Source organism: Cupressus sempervirens, chromosome 3, assembly GCF_028749045.1.
Source record: "Cupressus sempervirens isolate cs-2001-9-10 chromosome 3, ASM2874904v1, whole genome shotgun sequence".
Classification (NCBI taxonomy): Eukaryota; Viridiplantae; Streptophyta; class Pinopsida; order Cupressales; family Cupressaceae; genus Cupressus; species Cupressus sempervirens.
In genome coordinates, this window is record NC_143120.1 from 1102084883 (window position 1) to 1102104236 (window position 19354).

The following is a 19354-nucleotide window of genomic DNA, read 5'->3' on the forward strand; positions in this document are numbered from 1 at the left end:
CATTATAAAATTATCAAAAAAATCTGGGATAAACTACATAGTGTTAGGTAACTTTTGATCAGAGCAATTAAAGAATTTCAAAAAAAAGTTAAAATTTTAGTGGGGCCACACTTTGTACTGTGTTATGTTTTTTGGAATAAATAGTACCACTTTTTGTGGCCCCATTTTTTGAGGACCTAAAACTAAACCATTTTGAAAAAAAATAGTATTTTAGAAACTAGATTCAAAGGACTACTACTTGTTTTTGTCATATCTTAAAACTTTGTGTGTAACTATCTTCAAATTCTTGTTGAAGTTCATAAATTTCTGATTTAAAAAAAAAAGATGTCCACTTATACCCCCCTTTTGGCACCACAACTTGGTGAACTTACCCATATATTATGATCAAATATTGTAACCCTAGCATGTTAACTTTATTATTGCAGTAGTGAAGATTTGTAGGTGTCATCCCCTCCCCAATTTTACCTTCACCTTGGAGGGTTTTTGGGTAACAAATACTATGTTATTTGTTTATTTTCATGCATGTGATAGATTTGATTTACATGTTACAACAAGTTTACTCTTACAAGCTTTACATGCACAAGACAACTAGTGAATGTGTGAATGAATTGTTAAAATTTTTAAGTGCTTAAGATTCTAATTCACCCTCCCTATTAATATCTTTTTATCCTATTTATACTTTTATTAATCAATAGTTAATACAAACATCCCTAAATAGGATGCAACTGAGATCTATGTTCTTTGTTAAAAAATCACAAAGATTGCAAACATTAGAGATAGGAGACAATAATCATAATGAAATTATTTCAATTTTCTACTTTGTATTCATATCCTTGAGACAAATACATTCAAGATGTATGAAATACACCAAATAGATTAGAAATATCACTACAACTTCATTATTTTCTATTCATATAGAGCGAGAATGCTAAGAATGAAGGTGGAATCAAAAATAGAGCCTTTTTCAATAGACTGGAACCAATCCTGTACAAAGAAAGAGAAAGAGAAAATATAGAAGAAGCAAAAAAGGTAAGATCTGATATAAAACTGCAATTTGTCCTCTTGATCTATTAAAAAATGTAAGAATATGCCTTAGGAAAAATTACCCAAGATCAAAGAACTCAAACACAAGCACAATAGTAGACTAAAAGAGTATGATCAATATGAGAATGAATATCTCAAAACATGTACATACACACTAGGAGTGCTTGTATATAAAGGCCTCTAAGATGCATCTAGAATGGGTCTAGAAAGAACTAGGAGATAAGCATGACAACTAAGCACACATCCTCCATTGTGCATGAATATACATGCATCAATGAGAAGATAAGTATGAAAAGGTGTCTCGTGTGTAGAGATGTTGTAGACACCATGTGTTCAAATAAAATGCTAACTCCTACATTGTAGACACCATGTGCATAATTAGAGTGCTAACTCCTATGTTGTCAACATGACAAATCACAAGAGTATGCATACTCCTAGTTGACTAACTAATAAATAATAAAATAATGCAGTAACCTAAGTAAACTTAAGTAAAATGTAAACGATAAATACTTATTTATACCAACACCCCCCTTAAGTGCAATTTAGGGAAATGCACATGAAATGCATAATGGGTCCTGACTACTAGGCCATGTTAGGTACTCATGTACAAAATGAAATGCAATATCTCATAAAGTGGAGAAAGAGGGAAAAGCTCATGGGAAAAACCCTCCCCCAAAAAGAGAGATGAAAAAATAAGATGCATGAATGGATGGAGTAATCAAGACCCACCCCCGCCCCCCCCCCCCCCCCCCCCCCATTATGACATACATCAAGTATATACAAAAGAGAAGTATGAGAAGGAAAAAACCCCATAAGAGGAAAATTCCCCTCTATATGAGAGAAGAAGAAGAGAGACAAGGTAGTCCCCCTCCCCAATGTAGAGTGTCGATCAATGATAGCTGCTTTGATGTAGAAGCTAATACATGAGTGTTGAATAATGTTCCTCACCTTTAGAAGAAACAATATCATAGGTACAAGTGAGATACTTCCCCTATGTGTAGAAAGAATCCTAATGATGAATGGTGTCTCTAAAACTTGCTCAGTTATCCCTGTGTTGATACTGATAGTCACCCCTTCCAACACTGCTGAAAAGAAAAAGTGTAGATCTAGCAAGGATGAATGTAGAACCTATCCCAAAGAACCAAGTATCTCCTCAAATGATAAAGAGACCTCCTATAACTGCTATTTATAAGGATCCATAATCATACCAACCTATGAAGATCGATCATGTAGAGAATAGATAAGAGGGTTAGAGTGAGCCCTCGTGACAACTGAAAAAGATTCTTCTTCATTAAAGAGAAGATGTATATCATCAATGATGTCTCCCAAATCTTCTATGTGTGACTCCACAAACAAACCTGAAATATCTATTAAGAAGTCATCTACTGATGCTAGAGTTGGAAGACTAGGTGTACCTTGCTGTGTTGGACCTATCACTATACTAATATATGCATGTGGGATGTGCTAATACCATGATGCCATACAAAAACTATCAATAGGATCCCACATATCTGAATCTGTTGAATCACTATCACTAGTGTCACTATCAATTTCCACAATGTATGAAGTGCGGAGAGGATTAGAGGATAAGGTGAGTGAACTTTCCTTAAAGTGAACATTCCTTTCTATGAAAATATCACATCTCATAGGATCCATAAGTTTGTATGCCTTAGCACTATCTTTATATTTGATGAAAGTACAAGGCCTAGGCGGTAGTGCCTTGCATCCCCTAGAAGATATGTTTTCCCATGCTGGACAACTAAAGACTCTGAAGTGTCTCATAATTGGTTTTCTACCGCACCATGCCTCAAAAGGAGTATTTCCATCTAAGGCATTATGATCAGACCTATTAAGTATGTGATTGGCACTGCTTATAGCTTTGACTTCAAGTATAGGATTTAGAGACTTGGCTTGTAACATGCAACTTTCCATTGACTTAAGAGTTTGTATCCTTAATGCTACAACATCTATCTTGTGCAGACTATATGCTAGTGGATATTGAAGATCAATACCCTCAATTTTGAAAAATTCTTTAAGTCTTGTGTTCACATATCTACTTTCATTGTCCATCCAAAGAACTTAGATGTATTTCCTTTATTTCTATTCAACATGACTCTTGAAGGCTAGAAACTTATCCAACAATTCATTCTTGTAATGAAGAAAGTAGACTCATGTGCAGTGTGTAAAGTCATCAATGAAAGTGATTATGTAGCAACCTTGGCTAACTGATATCACTACAAAAGGACTTGCTAGTACCATGTAAACCAACTGAAGAAAAATTGGTGCTCTTGAAGACTTCCCTTTAGCAAACTTCTCCTCTAGATGCATATCCACTGAACATGTTGAACATTCACCTTTGGAGAAGTTGATTGTAGGTATACCTCTGACCATATTGTTTGAGAAAACTTGATGAAGATAATGAAAGTCAAGATGTACATACCACTCATGCAATAATGTAATTTGTGAATGAGATTGAGTCAACAAGCCATGTGAAGGAGACTTAGGCATAAAGTGGGAGAAAGAATATAACCTTGTGTCATGATTAACTTTCCCCACCACAACCAATGAATCATCTTTAAGATTGCACACCATAATAGAATCAGGAAGGAACTCAACTTTATTACCATCTCCATAGTGAGTGGTTTGGTAAATTGAGAGGAGATTAGATCCAAGGTTAGGAACATAGAGAACTTCTTTGAGCTCTCCATTTTCCATAGACTAGTTGCTGGTGAAAAAGGAGGTAGTTTTTGGTTTTATGGCTCCCCCATATTTAAAACTAGATGAAAATTCTAAGGAAGCCATTGAAGTTTTTTTTTTTGGGTGAAAGGAGGAGCTCTGGAAAGAACATTAGCTAATTTTGGCATCATGCCCTAGGACAGATCAATGTGCCTGACTAGGTGTATAACAATGAAAGTTTGATGTGAAATTGCAAGGGAAAGAGAAAGAGCATGAAACTAAGTATGATTTTGGAAGAATAATATTCCTATAGAAACCTAGTAGTGAGATTAGGCATTATAAAATCCATTTATGTATATTTCCAAGCATAAATTAGAGGACGACACAAAACTAGCCCTTTTAGCCCTATTAGCTCTACATTTTAGGAGTCCACTAGATGGATGGCCTAGGAACTTAAGACCTCAGAAGTATTAAAGGTCTTAAAAAAGGGTATTTGAATATCAAGTTATTTTTTGGGGTTATTTGGAAGTTTGGAGAAAGAATTGGGAAAAAACCATTATTTAGGGCTAATGGGCTGATTAGGCCTATTAGGCCAAAACCATAGCAAATCTTGAACTCAATAGGAAAGCCCTAGATGCCTTATTCAAATGGAGTCATTTGGAAGTTAAATGAATATTTTGGTGATGAATACACCCCTTGCATCACTGGTGAAGGTAATATGGTGAAATTTTCCTTGGAGACATCTAAGGAAAAGTGAAGGCTAGAAGCATCCTTAATGATAGTTATCCCTCAAGGTAAAGCACAAGGAAACTCACTCATAGAGTTGAGTTAGGGAAGCCTTAGGATATGATTTCCAAGACTTGTAAGCCCTAGAAGTGAGCTTAGGGTCTTGAGAAGGCTAGGACTAGTATAGCCCTAGATTTTAATCATGCAATCACACCTTGGAGAGATCCTATTAGATTGGTATCAGAGCCTAGTTGAGATTAGGCTTGCGGTGAATGTTTCAAGAAGAAGAAGAATCAATTGGTGAGTCTACAATGGTGACAAATGTAGAGCTTGCAAAGAAGGTAGATGAGAAAGAATAGGAGAATATATTTCTCAAAGTTAGGCTAGCTCAATTGGAGAAAATCATGGATGAAGTGGATGAGAAGACTAAAGAAGTCAACAATAAGGTTGCAGAAAAATATAAGTAGGTTGCAATTGAGGATGAGGTCCCTGAACCATACCCTATACTAATAGAAGAACCATTGCTAAAAACATTGAGGGCCTTAAGTGGCAAGGCTCTAGAAGACATTCCAATATTTAGTGGTAACATGAAATTTGAGATATTCTTAGATTGGATAGAAGGACTAGAAAATAACTTTGAATTTGATGTCATAACTAAGGCTTAGAAGGTTAAAGTTGCTAAGGCTAGATTAAGAGGGTCTGCACTCACTTGGTGGAAATTTATCCAATATGAGAAGGAGAAGGAAGGAAAGAAGCCCATTGCCAGATGGAATGCTATGGTTGGAAGAATAAAAGAAGCTTATGTACCTGAGGATCACAAAATCTAGTTGCATAAAAGAAGACAAAGTCAAAGATAGAAGGAATTGGATGTGAACTCTTATACTAAGGAGTTGTAAAGAGTATGCATGAGCTCAAGAGTTGTAGAAGATGAGAAAGTGAACATAGAAAGGTATCTTAATGGTCTCAAGTGGAATATGCAAGATGAGATGAGTCTCTTGACTCTTGATATAGTTCAAAAATGCCACCAAATAGTAGTAAAGTAGAAGCGAAGCTAAGGAAGAAGAAAGATTCAAGAACTACCAAAGGTAGAGGTGAAGGAAGAGAGAATAGAGGATAGAGAGGTGGATATGATGGTAGAATTTTGGAGACAAAGTCTCAAGGAGAGACCAAAATTATTGAGTAACAAGAAAGAAGTTTAAATAGAGGCAATTATAGTAGAAGAACAAACTCTAGTAGCAATTGGAGAGGAAGAAAAAATGGTCAGGGAAGAGGTTCTTACTTTGTAACTATGAAGTGTTACCACTACAACCAAATGGGACACCCTACATATAGATGTTCAGAGAAAGGCTATATTTCACATGGAGTTAATAAGAAGGTAAAATATTTCCAAGAGGAAACTAGTGATAAAGGTAAACATCCTGATGTAGCCTTAGAGTTAGAAGAAGGAGATAACTTGATGATGATAATAACATTAATCAAGGAGCCAATAAAAGAGGAACCTAGTCAAAGAAGATACTATTTAGAGTGAAATGCAAGATGATGGGAAAAGTTTGTAGAGCCATAATAGACTCAAGGTCTACTAAAAACATTGTTTTAGAGAGGGCAATAACCATGTTAAAGTTGAAGAGAATACTCCATAACAACTCATACAAAGTCACTTAGTTAAACAAAGGACAAATGTATTAGTCAATGAACAAGCATGGGAAAAGTTTTCCATTGTGAAATAAAAAGACAAAGTGTTGTGTAATGTTTTACCTATGGATGAATCTCACCTACTACTAGGAAGGCCACAATAATTTGACACACATACCATGCATTATGGGTCAAATAACTCTTATTCTTTCAAGAAAGATAAATTGACTTTCAAGATACAATCACTACTAGAGGATGGAGAGATGAAGTCATTAGGTCCCAATATTCTTATGGTTAGTGAAAAGAAGTTCATGTTAGCATGAATTCTAATGATACTACTTTGGGGGAGTATCCTAAGCATTGGAAAGTATTGACATGTTACATTCATGACTGTGTTCTATATTTTTCATTAGTGTCAACATAGTATGGTTTCTATAAAGATTGGCTGAGTAGTAGACAAAGATCTTAGTCGTATGGAAAATGGTTTGATTTTGTGATGTGAAACCATGGCTGTGTTCTATAATATGTCTTAATGATGTGGTTTAGTGCACAAAGTCTAAGTCAAAGACATACAAAAGTTGTACCTAATTTACTAAGAGCAGTACAAAGATAGAGTATTAGGAAAGCAGTTCCTAATGTTTGTTTGATATATTTCATTTGAGATGTAATGATAAGATGTGTATTCACGAAGTGACAGAGGACTATCTATTGGTTATGTCAACAAGTGCTCAAGCCTTGATGTCACACATGTGAAGTTTTGTATAGACTATAAGTCAACAATTCTATTGTAATTGTAATTAATTAATTATCTTACTATAAGTAATTGCAAAAAATCCTCAAGGCTGAATCAAGAAATTATTTTGAAGATATGGTATAAAAGAAATATGTTTTCCTTGTTTGTAAAGTATCCATTTTTTTATGGAGTATGAAGTGCAAAAAGGAGAAAATTTCTTATTGAATCCGAGTAAGCTATCCAAGGGATTATTGGATGCGATATTTGTGATCTATTTACATGATTGGAAGGAGAAAAGGTCCAATTCATAGGATAGGGGAAGAGGAAGGAAGTACATTTAATTTCTATTATTTTGCAAAGAATAATACAAAGATCATTTGGATAGTGGGTTCACTGGTCTTATCCTTGAACTATTTTGGGTAATGGGTCCAACTGTCTTCTACAACTCCTAACAGGGTTAGCACAACTCCTAATAGGGTTGGAATCTCCTAACATGGATTCAAAGTCTCCTAATAGGGACTCATATGTACTGAATGTATTCATAGACTCCTAATAGGGTCCATCCTCTAACAAGGAATATTTGTATTAGTACATTATCTTGTGGGTACCATCCTCACTAGGTTTTCCCTCTGATCAAGGGTTTCCCTAGTTAAAATATTTGATATTTTTGTATATGAGTATCTTGTTGTGGTTTCTGATTATATTTCTCATATGGTTAAAGTTTAATAAGGTTGATAATTGTGATATTAGTTGGATAAATGACTCACCCACCCCCCTCTCAGTTATATTGGTGGACTATATATTCTAATAACTCATAGAAACCTTGGAGGAAGGTGAGGGAGTAGGTTTTTCACTTGTGTTGAAGCCAAAAGAAGAAAATGTAGAAAAGGAAGTCAAGAAGAAAAAATTTCCAAAGGAAGTGTAGAATTATTTCAAAGGTATGAAGGCATAGTAAGTGATGGACAACCATCAACCCTACCCCCTAAGAGAGTTGTAAGTCATCAAACTAATTTTATCCCAAAAGCTTCCCTTCCTAACAAGGCAACCTATAAGATGACCCCTCAAAAAAATGAGAAAATTTCCAAAAAAATACAAGAATTCCTAAGCCAAGGACTCCTTAGGAAAAGCATAATCCCTTGTGATGTTCCTACTATCTTAGGTATAGGTTCTCTAACCCTAGGGTAGAGTTGTTGCAAAGGTATGAAGGCATAGTAAGTGATGGAAAACCATCAACCCTACCCCCTAAGAGAGTTGCAAGTCATCAAACTGATTTTATCCCAAAAGTTTCCCTTCTTAACAAGGAAACCTATAAGATGACCCCTTAAAAAAAATAGAAAATTTCCAAACAAATACAAGAATTCCTAAGCCAAGGACTCCTTAGGAAAAACATAATCCCTTGTGATGTTCCTACTATCTTAGGTACAGGTTCTCTAGCCCTAGGATATAAGACCTAATAGACTATCTAGGATAAGCAAAATACTTTAATAAGATTGACCTAGAAAGTGGATACCACTAAATATGCTTTAATGAGGGAGATGAATGTAAGAAAACCTTCAAAACCATAGATGATTTCTATGAATGGCTTGTGAATCCATTTGGGCTATCCAATGCTCCATCTATATTTATGAGACTTATGGATGAAATCCTAAAAGATATCTAGATTATATACTCATTCTTACCAAGGCTAAAGAAGAACACCTTAGTCATCTATAGATTGTTTTCAAGAAGCTACATGATGGGAAGATGGTGATAAACTTGGACAAGTGTGAATTCATGAAGCCAAAGCTGGTGTACTGTAGGCATACTTTTAGTACCCCTTTAAAAAAAAAAAAAAAAACTTCAAATATTTGGTTGTCCTGGTTGATTTTCCCATAAGTTGCCTGAACTTTCTTTAAACATGATGTTGTAAAAGATGAAGATCATAATCTTGAGATGCAGATGTAAAAGTTTTATGCCTCGGATTCAGAAGTTCAAATGTCAGAGTTCAGATCCAAGTTCAAGTTCACATTGATGCTCCAAGTTCCCAAGTGTAGACTCTGTTCAAAAGGCTATGGTTCAAAGTTCAATGACAAGGCTCCTAGTCCAAAATGCATAAACCCCAATGCTTAAAGAATGAAATTGATATCTCTTGTGAGCAGAAACCATTCTAAAGAATGATGCTAGCAGCTCGACAGTCACATTATATGTCCAAGTGTTAACAATGAGAAAGGACAACTCAAGGATACTCTCCTAGTATGCAAGGGTAATGTGATTTGAAGTCATGACTTCATTATTGATTATCCCACAGGTTTCTAGCTCTTGTTAGGAACCTGTGTGTTCCTTCTATTTATTTTGTCAGAGTAGTGTTGTTGGACACATATGCTTTGTAAGTCGTCCCGTGAGCATATTTTATTATCCCACATGCATAGGTAGTATTACTTTTCTAGATCGTACTCAGTATATAAGAATAGGTTGAGGCCCTTGATGGGTACGGACGAATTTATTGTATTGAGCTTGCTCAAAGGAGGTTACCCCCTCGAAGTGGCCTGCGATCAGTAGATTCATTCTGAGTTCTGCTATCACTTTGTATTCTGTTATTTCGAGCATTCTCACGATATTGCTATAAGGAGGTTCTTCACATCTGGTATCAGAGCACTCTCTTGGGCTCGCTGGGTGGAAATTACATCAAATTTTTTTTTTCTGTCGTGGCCTTCAGGTTCCTCTCACTTCTAATATCTCTTGTTATTGCAATAACTCTTTTCAGTTGTTCTGTCTGTGAGTGAATTTTTCTAAGTCGACTGTTCAAAAAAAAAAAAAAGAGTAAAAATTTTTCTGTTTTTTAGTCGTAGCTTCCTTGTTTGCTTTCTGTTTCTGCTCATACTTCCGCAGACCGTCTGCAATATCATTTCGCATACTTCCTTCCTTGGCGACCCAACCCCAAATTTTACATATCAAAGCCCTAAATCCCTCATTTATCTAATTTTAGGGTTTGCCCTATCTTTTTCGCCTCTCATCCAATCGCCACCAAACTGAGCCACAAGATTCAATTCCTCATTTTGCTCCCTTATCCCTCTTGGACTGTTCGCCTCATTTCGCCTCCCTACCCTTGAAACCCTCATTTTTCTGTTTCCCTTGTCCCCAGATAGTCTCCCACCACCCGTCGAACACCCATTTCCTATCTGAGTTTTACCCAAATCCAAGTTTGCCATAACTAAAAAAGTTTTTGTTTCTCATCTTCTACCCATTCCAAAAAAAAAAAAAAAAAAAAACCTTGCTTTATGGTTGTTACGCGTACAGGAGCAAAAATCATGGAAGAAGAAATGGCATCCCTCAAAACCAAACTTCAAGATCTAGATGACAAAATTCTGGGTCTTAACTTTCAGCAGTCAGCCATGAGCCGAAACCATTCAGGAGATACTGGGTCCTCTTCTGGCAATTTCCGTGGACCAAAGCTTGATTTTCCATGCTTCGATGGTTCTGATCCGACTGGATGGATCTATAGGGCAGAGCAGTATTTCAGCTTGCATAATACTTTGGATAACCACAAAGTCCCCCTTGCATCTTTTCATTTGGAACATGAAGCTCTTCAATGGTTCCGTTGGTACATCAAGGCTAATGTAGGCCCAACATGGAGAGAATTGTGCACCCTCATTTTGGATCGCTTTGGCCCTAGTTCCTTTGATGATTTCACAGGAGCACTTACTAAACTGCGTCAAACAGGCACTGTAAGAGAATACCAGACAGAGTTTGAAAAATTAGCTAATCACACAGAGGGCTTGTCTGATGAATTCTTCCGTAGTTGTTTTGTCAGTGGTCTGAAGGATGCACTTCGCTCAGAAGTCAAAATGTTTCGACCTACTACAATGATGGAAGCCCTTGGGTTGGCTAAGTTAGCGGAAGACAAGATTAGTGCTCTACAACGCTCCAGATCTAATTTTGTTCCATTCAGAAATATAGGTTCTCACAACCCTCCAGTCATACCAGCTCCCAGAACTACTCCGATCAAGCACTTGTCTGAAACAGAGATGCGAGTCAGGCGAGACAAAGGGCTTTGTTATAATTGTGATGAGAAATGGTCTCGGGGCCATAGATGTGTTCAGCAAAAGCTCTATCTCTTGGATGTGGATTCTCCACCAGAACTGGAAGAATATGTAGATGCTCAGGAAACAGTGGATGATGCGGTTGAGCCTCACCAGCCTGAACCTCCTTCACCAGAAGCTCCACCAGAGATATCTGTCCATGCTTTGGCAGGAGTCACTACTCCACAAACCATGCGGGTCCAGGGTTTCTTCAAGAAGATCCCTCTTACTATACTCATTGATTCTGGTAGCACTCATAACTTCATTGATCCACGAATAGCCAAACAGGCTGATTGCTTTATCCATCCCTGCTCTAGCTTTGAAGTCATGATTGCCAATGGGGGCACTTTACCTTGTAAAGGGAAATGTCACAATGTGCGTCTCTCTATTGGAGATTATAACATGCGCTCTGACATGTTTGCCTTACCCTTAGGTGGCTGTGATGTGGTTTTGGGTGCCCAATGGTTACGCACTCTTGGCCCCATTCTCTGGGATTTTGCTGAACTTTGGATGCAGTTTTCAGCCGAGGGGCACCAACACACTTTGAAAGGCTTACAACCAGGGTCTCTCAGCATCATCAGTTCACACCGTATGGAAAAACTTCTTAAGAAGAATTCACATGGTGTCATCGCTCAGCTCCATTCCATTCAGATGCAGCCATCAGCAGTCTCTAGCACGCCTGCTGCTCTCCAACACATTTTGGACAAGTATTCTGGTGTATTTGCTGATCCTGTGGGATTACCTCCTTCTCGTCCAGAGGACCACCGTATTCAGCTCCTTCCTGGCAGTGTTCCGCCCAACATCAGGCCCTACCGCTACCCATTTCATCAGAAGGCCGAAATCGAGATACTTGTCCGTGACTTACTGAAGCAAGGTATTATTCGCCCTAGTACCAGTTCCTTTTCTTCTCCAGTTCTGCTTGTTCGCAAGAAAGATGGGTCATGGCGACTCTGCATTGATTTCCGAGCACTTAATCATCTCACTATAAAGGACAAGTTCCCCATTCCAGTTGTTGATGAACTTCTTGATGAACTTCATGGGGCTCATTTTTTCTCCAAGTTAGATCTTCGTTCTGGGTATCATCAAATTCGGGTTAATGAGGAGGATATACCTAAAACTGCCTTCCGCACACATGATGGTCACTATGAATTTTTAGTCATGCCCTTTGGCCTCACGAATGCTCCTTCAACATTTCAGGCAGTGATGAATAACATATTTTGACCATACCTCCGAAAATTCATTCTGGTCTTCTTTGATGATATCCTCATATATAGCAAAACTTGGGCTGAGCATCTCCATCATCTGGAGCTTGTCTTGCAACTTCTCTCTGATCATCACCTCTGTGCAAAACTATCTAAATGTGTGTTTGGCCAGGAGAAAGTGGAGTATCTCGGGCATATTGTTGCACACCATGGAGTGCGGGTGGATCCTACAAAAATAGATGCCATGAAAACTTGGCCGCATCCTAAAACTCTCAAGAGCCTTCGGGGTTTTTTGGGGTTGACTGGCTACTACCGCAAGTTTGTCAAAGATTACGGGAAAATTGCAGCACCATTGACAGCTCTGTTAAAAAAGGATGCCTTCTCCTGGACCCCTGTTGCTGAGACTGCATTTGAACAACTGAAACAGGCTATGTGCAGTACACCTGTTCTCGCGATGCCAGATTTTTCCAAACCCTTCACTATTGAGAGTGATGCTTGCGGCAATGGATTGGGTGCTGTTCTCCTGCAAGATGACCATCCTATTGCGTTCACTAGCAAAGCCCTCTCTGGTAAGAATCTAGCCCTCTCTACTTATGAAAAAGAAATGATGGCTATTTTGCATGCTGTACAGAAGTGGCGGCCATACCTCTTAGGGAGTCATTTTTGCATCAGAACCGATCACCAAAGTCTGAAATACTTCCTGGAACAACGGGTATCCTCTCCTACACAACAGAAATGGGTCAGCAAACTCATGGGGTATGATTATGAGATCACCTACAAGAAGGGTAAGGAGAATATTGTGGCAGATGCTCTTTCTCGCACATTTGATAATCAAGCTTCCCTTTCCGCTATTTCTATGCCCATTCCCAATTGGTTAGTGTTTGTTCAGCAGGGCTATGACAGTGACTCTTCTTTATCTCAAATCATTCACCAGCTAGCCAATAATCCTTCTGCTATACCACATTACTCTTGGGATGGTGCTTCTCTTCGATACAAGGGTCGGCTAGTGCTTCCTCAGAACCCAGCTCTACATCAGGCTATTTTTTATGAACTCCATGCTTCTCCTTCAGCAGGGCACTCAGGCTTCCTCAAAACTTATGAGCGAGCAAGGAGAAACTTCTTTTGGAAAGGGATGAAACAGACGATTCAACAGATGGTGGCTGAATGTGATACTTGCCAACGCCACAAGGGTGAAACGACCCTCCTTCCTGGCTTGCTCGAACCATTGCCCATCCCTACACGGATTTGGACTGATATTTCTATGGATTTCATTGAAGGGCTTCCTAAATCCGGTGGCAAGACAGTGATCTTGGTTGTGGTTGATCGTCTCTCGAAATATAGTCATTTTTGTGCCCTCAGCCACCCCTATACAGCCTCCTCTGTTGCACAAATCTTCATGGACCAGATATTTCGTCTTCATGGACTCCCTTCTTCCATTGTCTCTGATCGTGATGCAACTTTTACCAGTCATTTTTGGACTGAACTGTTTCAGAAAACTGGCACCAAACTGAAGATGAGTTCAGGCTATCACCCACAAACTGATGGTCAAACTGAAATTGTCAATAAATGCTTGGAAACTTATCTTCGTTGCTTCACTTCCGAACAGCAACATCAGTGGGCCAAGTGGCTCCCTTTAGCTGAATGGTGGTACAATACCTCTTACCACACTGCCTCTAAAATGACTCCATATGAAGCAGTCTATGGTCAGGCACCTCCAGTGCTCCTTCCCTACACTCCCAACAGCTCACCAGTCCAGGCAGTTGACATAGTTCTCCGCAGCAGGGATCAGATTCTTCGTACCTTACAAGATAATCTTCACATGGCCCGTAATCGGATGAAACAGCAAGCAGATCAACACCGTTCTGAGCGCTCATTTCAAGTTGGGGATATGGTTTTTCTTCGTCTACAGCCATACAAACAATCCTCCCTAAAGCTGAAAGGGCGTCATAAGCTGGCCCCAAAATTTTATGGGCCTTATAAGGTTCTGCAGAAGATTGGTTCAGTTGCTTATAAACTGGAACTTCCTCCTTCCTCCCACATTCATCCAGTCTTTCATGTTTCTTGTCTAAAGAAAGTTCTGGGTACCACTGTCAGAGCACAAACTACTCTCCCTGAAATGGATACGGAAGGATCCATTATCCTGGAGCCGGTGGCAATCATTGACCAGCGCACTCGCCAGCTTCGCTCTCGCTCCATCTCTGAGGTCTTGATTCAGTGGCATGGCATGCAACCAGAGGATGCTACCTGGGAACCCCTTCTTCAGATTCAACAACAATTTCCACACCTTAAGCTTTGAGGACAAAGCTTTTTTCTAAGGGAGAGGGGATGTTAGGAACCTGTGTGTTCCTTCTGTTTATTTTGTCAGAGTAGTGTTGTTGGACGCATATGCTTTGTAAGTCGTCTCGTGAGTATATTTTATTATCCCACATGCATAGGTAGTATTACTTTTCTAGATCGTACTCAGTATATAAGAATAGGTTGAGGCCCTTGATGGGTACGGACGAATTTATTGTATTGAGCTTGCTCAAAGGAGGTTACCCCCTCGAAGTGGCTTGCGATCAGTAGATTCATTCTGAGTTCTTCTATCACTTTGTATTCTGTTATTTCGAGCATTCTCACGATATTGCTATAAGGAGGTTCTTCACAGCTCTCAACCATAGAAACATTGTTAGCGTCCTCTAATAATGGAATTGCACTTGGGTCCCATAAAGATAAAAAGTGGCAATGAAATGTTCGAGCAAAGGCCAACAAATGCACATCAGGATAAAGCTACAGACACGGGAGGATATATGAATTAGGATGTTTGAAGGCCCAAAATGATATATTTTGGTCATAGAGGAATATTTTTGACACAAAGATGTCAATTCAAATACATCCCATGGAGACTATCAAGGCAATGCTTTAATGAATGTCTAAGCCTTTGTGTATACCATAACATTATTGTGGTTTAAAGATGTCCCTTAAAATGACATGGAAGGTAATTCTCATGCCACTTGCCACCAAATGAATGTAATACGGGTAAACCAGATAGACTATAGATCGCAAGAAAAGTGTTTGGAAAAATGCCCAAAAGTGCGAAGGTGAAGGATTGGTTTTCAAAATCTCAAAAATCCAATTTGGAAGTAGTCCATGCAGAGCCCAACTTATCCTACATAATGTGAATGAGAAAGAATATCTATAGAGTTCTATTTGGGGAGTAAAGGATAAACAAATTGCGACACGAGGAATATGATCAAATGTTTGACCAAATGTCGATAGTCTTCATCAGGTGGTTAGCTCAATGGAGATACAAGAGCTTCAAAATAGTTCAAAATTTGATGACAAGACTATCTTACACACACCGACCACTTGCACAAATTCAAAAAGTATACATATGAAAACCTGACACATGCTCATTGGCGCAGGGTACAAACCAACTTGAATGGTGTTTGAATGTTTGCAACATAGAAGTAAAGATCATGGAATGAACTTCACATGATGGGTACCTGATGGTGGGTTAAGAGGTTGTCTTCCAATCATTCGGTGAAATGTGAGCACTGTCATGAACGCAGCTTCCAAATGAAGGGGTTTGTAGCTTTATAGAGGAGGGTCACAAACTATTTGATGGAAAGACCATACATTAAAATATAAATTAGTAACTCATTATAACTAGTGGTATCGATATCGACAATGAAGATGCATTGAACTGCAAGTAGATGAATTTGGTGATAAATATAATGCAACACTGAGCCTTTCACATTTTTCACTAATTGGATCTATTACAATGGATAATTGTCACTTCTACATGATTCACATAAATTAGAAATGTTTGTGAGCTGCCAAGAATGTCACAAATGCTAATGGAGTAAGAAGCCCGATGTGGAAATGTGAATAAAATCATGGAGCCTCCTGATGGGATATACTTGACTTGCACACATAGAGCATTCTTTCACTCTCATTGGTATACTACACAATTTCATGATAGTAGGCATCTGGTTAGAAAAAGTGCGGTTGATCACATCCTCCCATTCTCGAATGTTAGCAAATGCCAAAGGTGCGGCTGTTGATGTTGATATAGACAAGGAAAAAGCAACAAATGCATTTGCTGAGAGAGACCAACTCAGATGGATCGAGATAGACTGTAGGTCCAACACAATGAGGCTCAAAACAAAGAAAGATTGCAAGAAAGCCTGCCTCCTGAACTACTCCTGCACTGCGTTTACATCAAATCTGTCTTCAAGACTCTGCTAAATCTTACTAGAAGATTTTTTGAACATAAGTATTGTGGGTCCTCTCATTGTTTCTTTGGGTGTCTTTTTAATTTTAATATGGAGGCATCGACATAGGGCTCCACGACAATCGATGGTGAGACTTCCAGATCCGTCAGGCTCTTTTCTAAGAATGTATAGCTACATCAAGTTTAAAATTGTAGCGCAGAGTGCAGGGAACTAGCAGTACCATTCTGTTGCAGATCATTCAAGGAGATGTTCTCAAAACTGAACTACCTTATTTTGAAGTGGGTGTAGCAAATATCCCATATTAGATATCATCTCCTCTTACATTCAAGCTCCTATCACACAGACCGATTTTCAGATGTGCCATTATCATGTTCCAGAGAGAGTTTGCCATGCGGCTTGTTGCAAAACCCAGAGAGAATTTATATTGTCACCTCTCTGTGAATATTCAGTTGTTGGCTCATGTTTCACATCGATCGAAAGTTTAAAAAAATAATAATAATTTCAGGTTGCCACCAAAAGTTGACTCCTCTGTGGTTCGAATTGAGCCCCAGAATCCTCTTCCTTCAATTAGTTTCAAGGAGTAGGATGGGATGGTTCGTCTCTATTTTAGTCACAAAAATAAAACTTTGGGGGCAATTTTTAAGCATAAAAACATCTTAGCATTATTGGAGAAGAATTATAAGACATTTCAAGCTTTGCAAGAAGCATGTCCAAAGCCTAATGAATCAACAGTTGGGGATGTGACAATTTTGGGTGACTCAGCCAATGACTGTAGTATGGAAATTGATGTTGGGAATGATCAAGACATGGAGGTTGATGAAGCTGATATGCAGGAAGGGACTTGTCAATTTAAAGATAAAATACTTAATATTTTGCAAGAAGGCAATTTCAAAGATAGGAGATCTTCCAAGCTTACTCAAGATGATTTCTTGCATCTTTTATCCCTCTTTAATAAGGTTGCATTTGAAAGGTTCCAATTTCAATAGCCGAGAACACATGATCGATCAAGATAAATGGAGAATCTGAAAAGACAAATAGGAAAAGGGGAATTAGAAAGAAGTTATGAAACCAAAGGTCATCATGCAAAAACTGAAAAGTCATTGGAGGGAAACCAAATAGAGCTGAAGGAGATTATTTATTGCAAATCTTTTCCTAAGCCAATTGCTTCTTTTCTGCAAGAGACAGAGAGTTGGAGTAGGGGGAAGGAACTTAGTTTAATTTGTTTTGCATTTTCATTATGCATGTTAAAAGTTCGAGTTTTTGTAATAGATTGAGCATAAGTTGTGAGCAAATAAAATCTGAGTATTCTTATTTGTGATGTTCAAAGAAACGGGGGGTTTTATTCTAAATTAGAGCATTTAGTATTTCTCCTTTGATTATTATCAATCAGAGTGTTGTTATTTTTAGTTTTGGGCATCATCTTCCATCTTGTGTTGAATTATGAATGGGTTGTAGATCAGAGTATTTGCAGACGTTCCTATTACAAGAATTAGGATTATTTAACACTCTCTTTCATTTCATTTTCCAATGCATTTGCATACATAGCATGCACATTGCATTACCAATGTCGGGGAGTCATAGGAGATGTGAATTCCTAGGGTTGGCTAGGTGTAGAACTGAATTCTCTGCCTGAGTTAGTTCTGTCTAGGGCTGGCTTGGTTTTCCTCTTTCGTTCTCGAGTTAAGAACGTACCCATTTAGTTTAGGAACAAACAAATTCATCGAATATCATTGATAAGGGAGCTGTACCTTTCAATTTAGAGGAAATCTATCAACCTCATGATAGATTATCCAACTGTTGGTATCAAATTGTTTCTCACAGGTTCGGGCATTTAAGAGTTACATTGGAAAGAATAATTTGTTTACCAACATGTACCTTGGGTTTTTATTATCTAAAGGCAATCTAAAGATGGATCCAAGCAAAGTTGAAGCCATTTTCAACTAGCCTACCCCAAGGACTACAACAAAGGTAAGAAGGTTTCATTTTTTAGCCCAATATTATAGGAAGTTCATTAAGTAGTTTAGTGCTATTTATGATCCTATGCTTGATACTATAAAAGGAGGGATGAAGACTAATTCTTTTAGGAATGAGAAAGCTAACCATGGATTTGAGTTGATGAAGAAAAATATTGCCACTCAATAAATCTTGATTTTTCCAAGCTTAGAAAGTTTTTCATAGTTGAGTGTGATGCTAGAAATGTGGCTATTGGTGTTGTCTTAAGCCAAGAGGGAAGACCAGTGGCTTTTCACAGTGGAAAGTTAAGTGATGCTAAGAAGAAATACTCTTCTTATGACCTAGCGATGTATTATCTAGTCTAGGCACTAAGGAAATGGAGGCAATACTTGCTTCCAAATGAATTTGTTATCTTTTCAGACAATCAGATACTAAGTTTCCTAAACTCACAAGACAAGCTTAGTCATAGATGTATGAAGTGGGCAGAGTATTTGTAGGCCTATACTTTCAACATTAAACATAAGAAGGGACTATATAAAAAGGTACTAGATGCCCCAAGAAGATAAGCCCTAAATATACAAGAGATACATCTACAAAGCATGGCTATTGAGAGATTCAAAGATCTATATGTAGAAGATGAATACTTTGCATAAATCTACATGGTATGTAAAGAGTCCAAGAATCATTTTCATAGAAAATTATATAATTATACTATCCAAAGTGATATATTATTTAAGGGAAGTCAATTATGTGTTCCTAGAGGGTCAATTAGGGAAAATTTGATTCAAGAGAAGCACAATGGTACACTTAGTGGGCATTTCAGAGTCAATAAGACCCAAGAGTTAGTGTAGAGGTTTTACTTTTTTCCTAAAATGAATTTAGACATGGGGAAGTATGTAGAGAGTTGTGTGGTGTGTCAAAAAGAAAAGGGTACATCTTCCAATGCATGCCTTTACCAACTTCTTCCTATCCCTAGTAGATCATAGGAATAATTGAGCATGGACTTTGTTGTAGGGTTGCCAAGGACAAAGTAAGGACTTGACAATATATATGTCATAGTAGACAGATTCAACAAAATGACACATTTCATTCCTTGCAAGATAGTGATGCTTG

General features: G+C 38.1%; 1 pseudogene; it reads left to right on the plus strand.

The window, feature by feature from the left end:
• Window positions 1-16085: 16085 nt before the first annotated feature.
• LOC149570641 (ribosomal RNA small subunit methyltransferase pseudogene) lies at window positions 16086-17274 on the plus strand (annotated as a pseudogene).
• Window positions 17275-19354: the final 2080 nt, after the last annotated feature.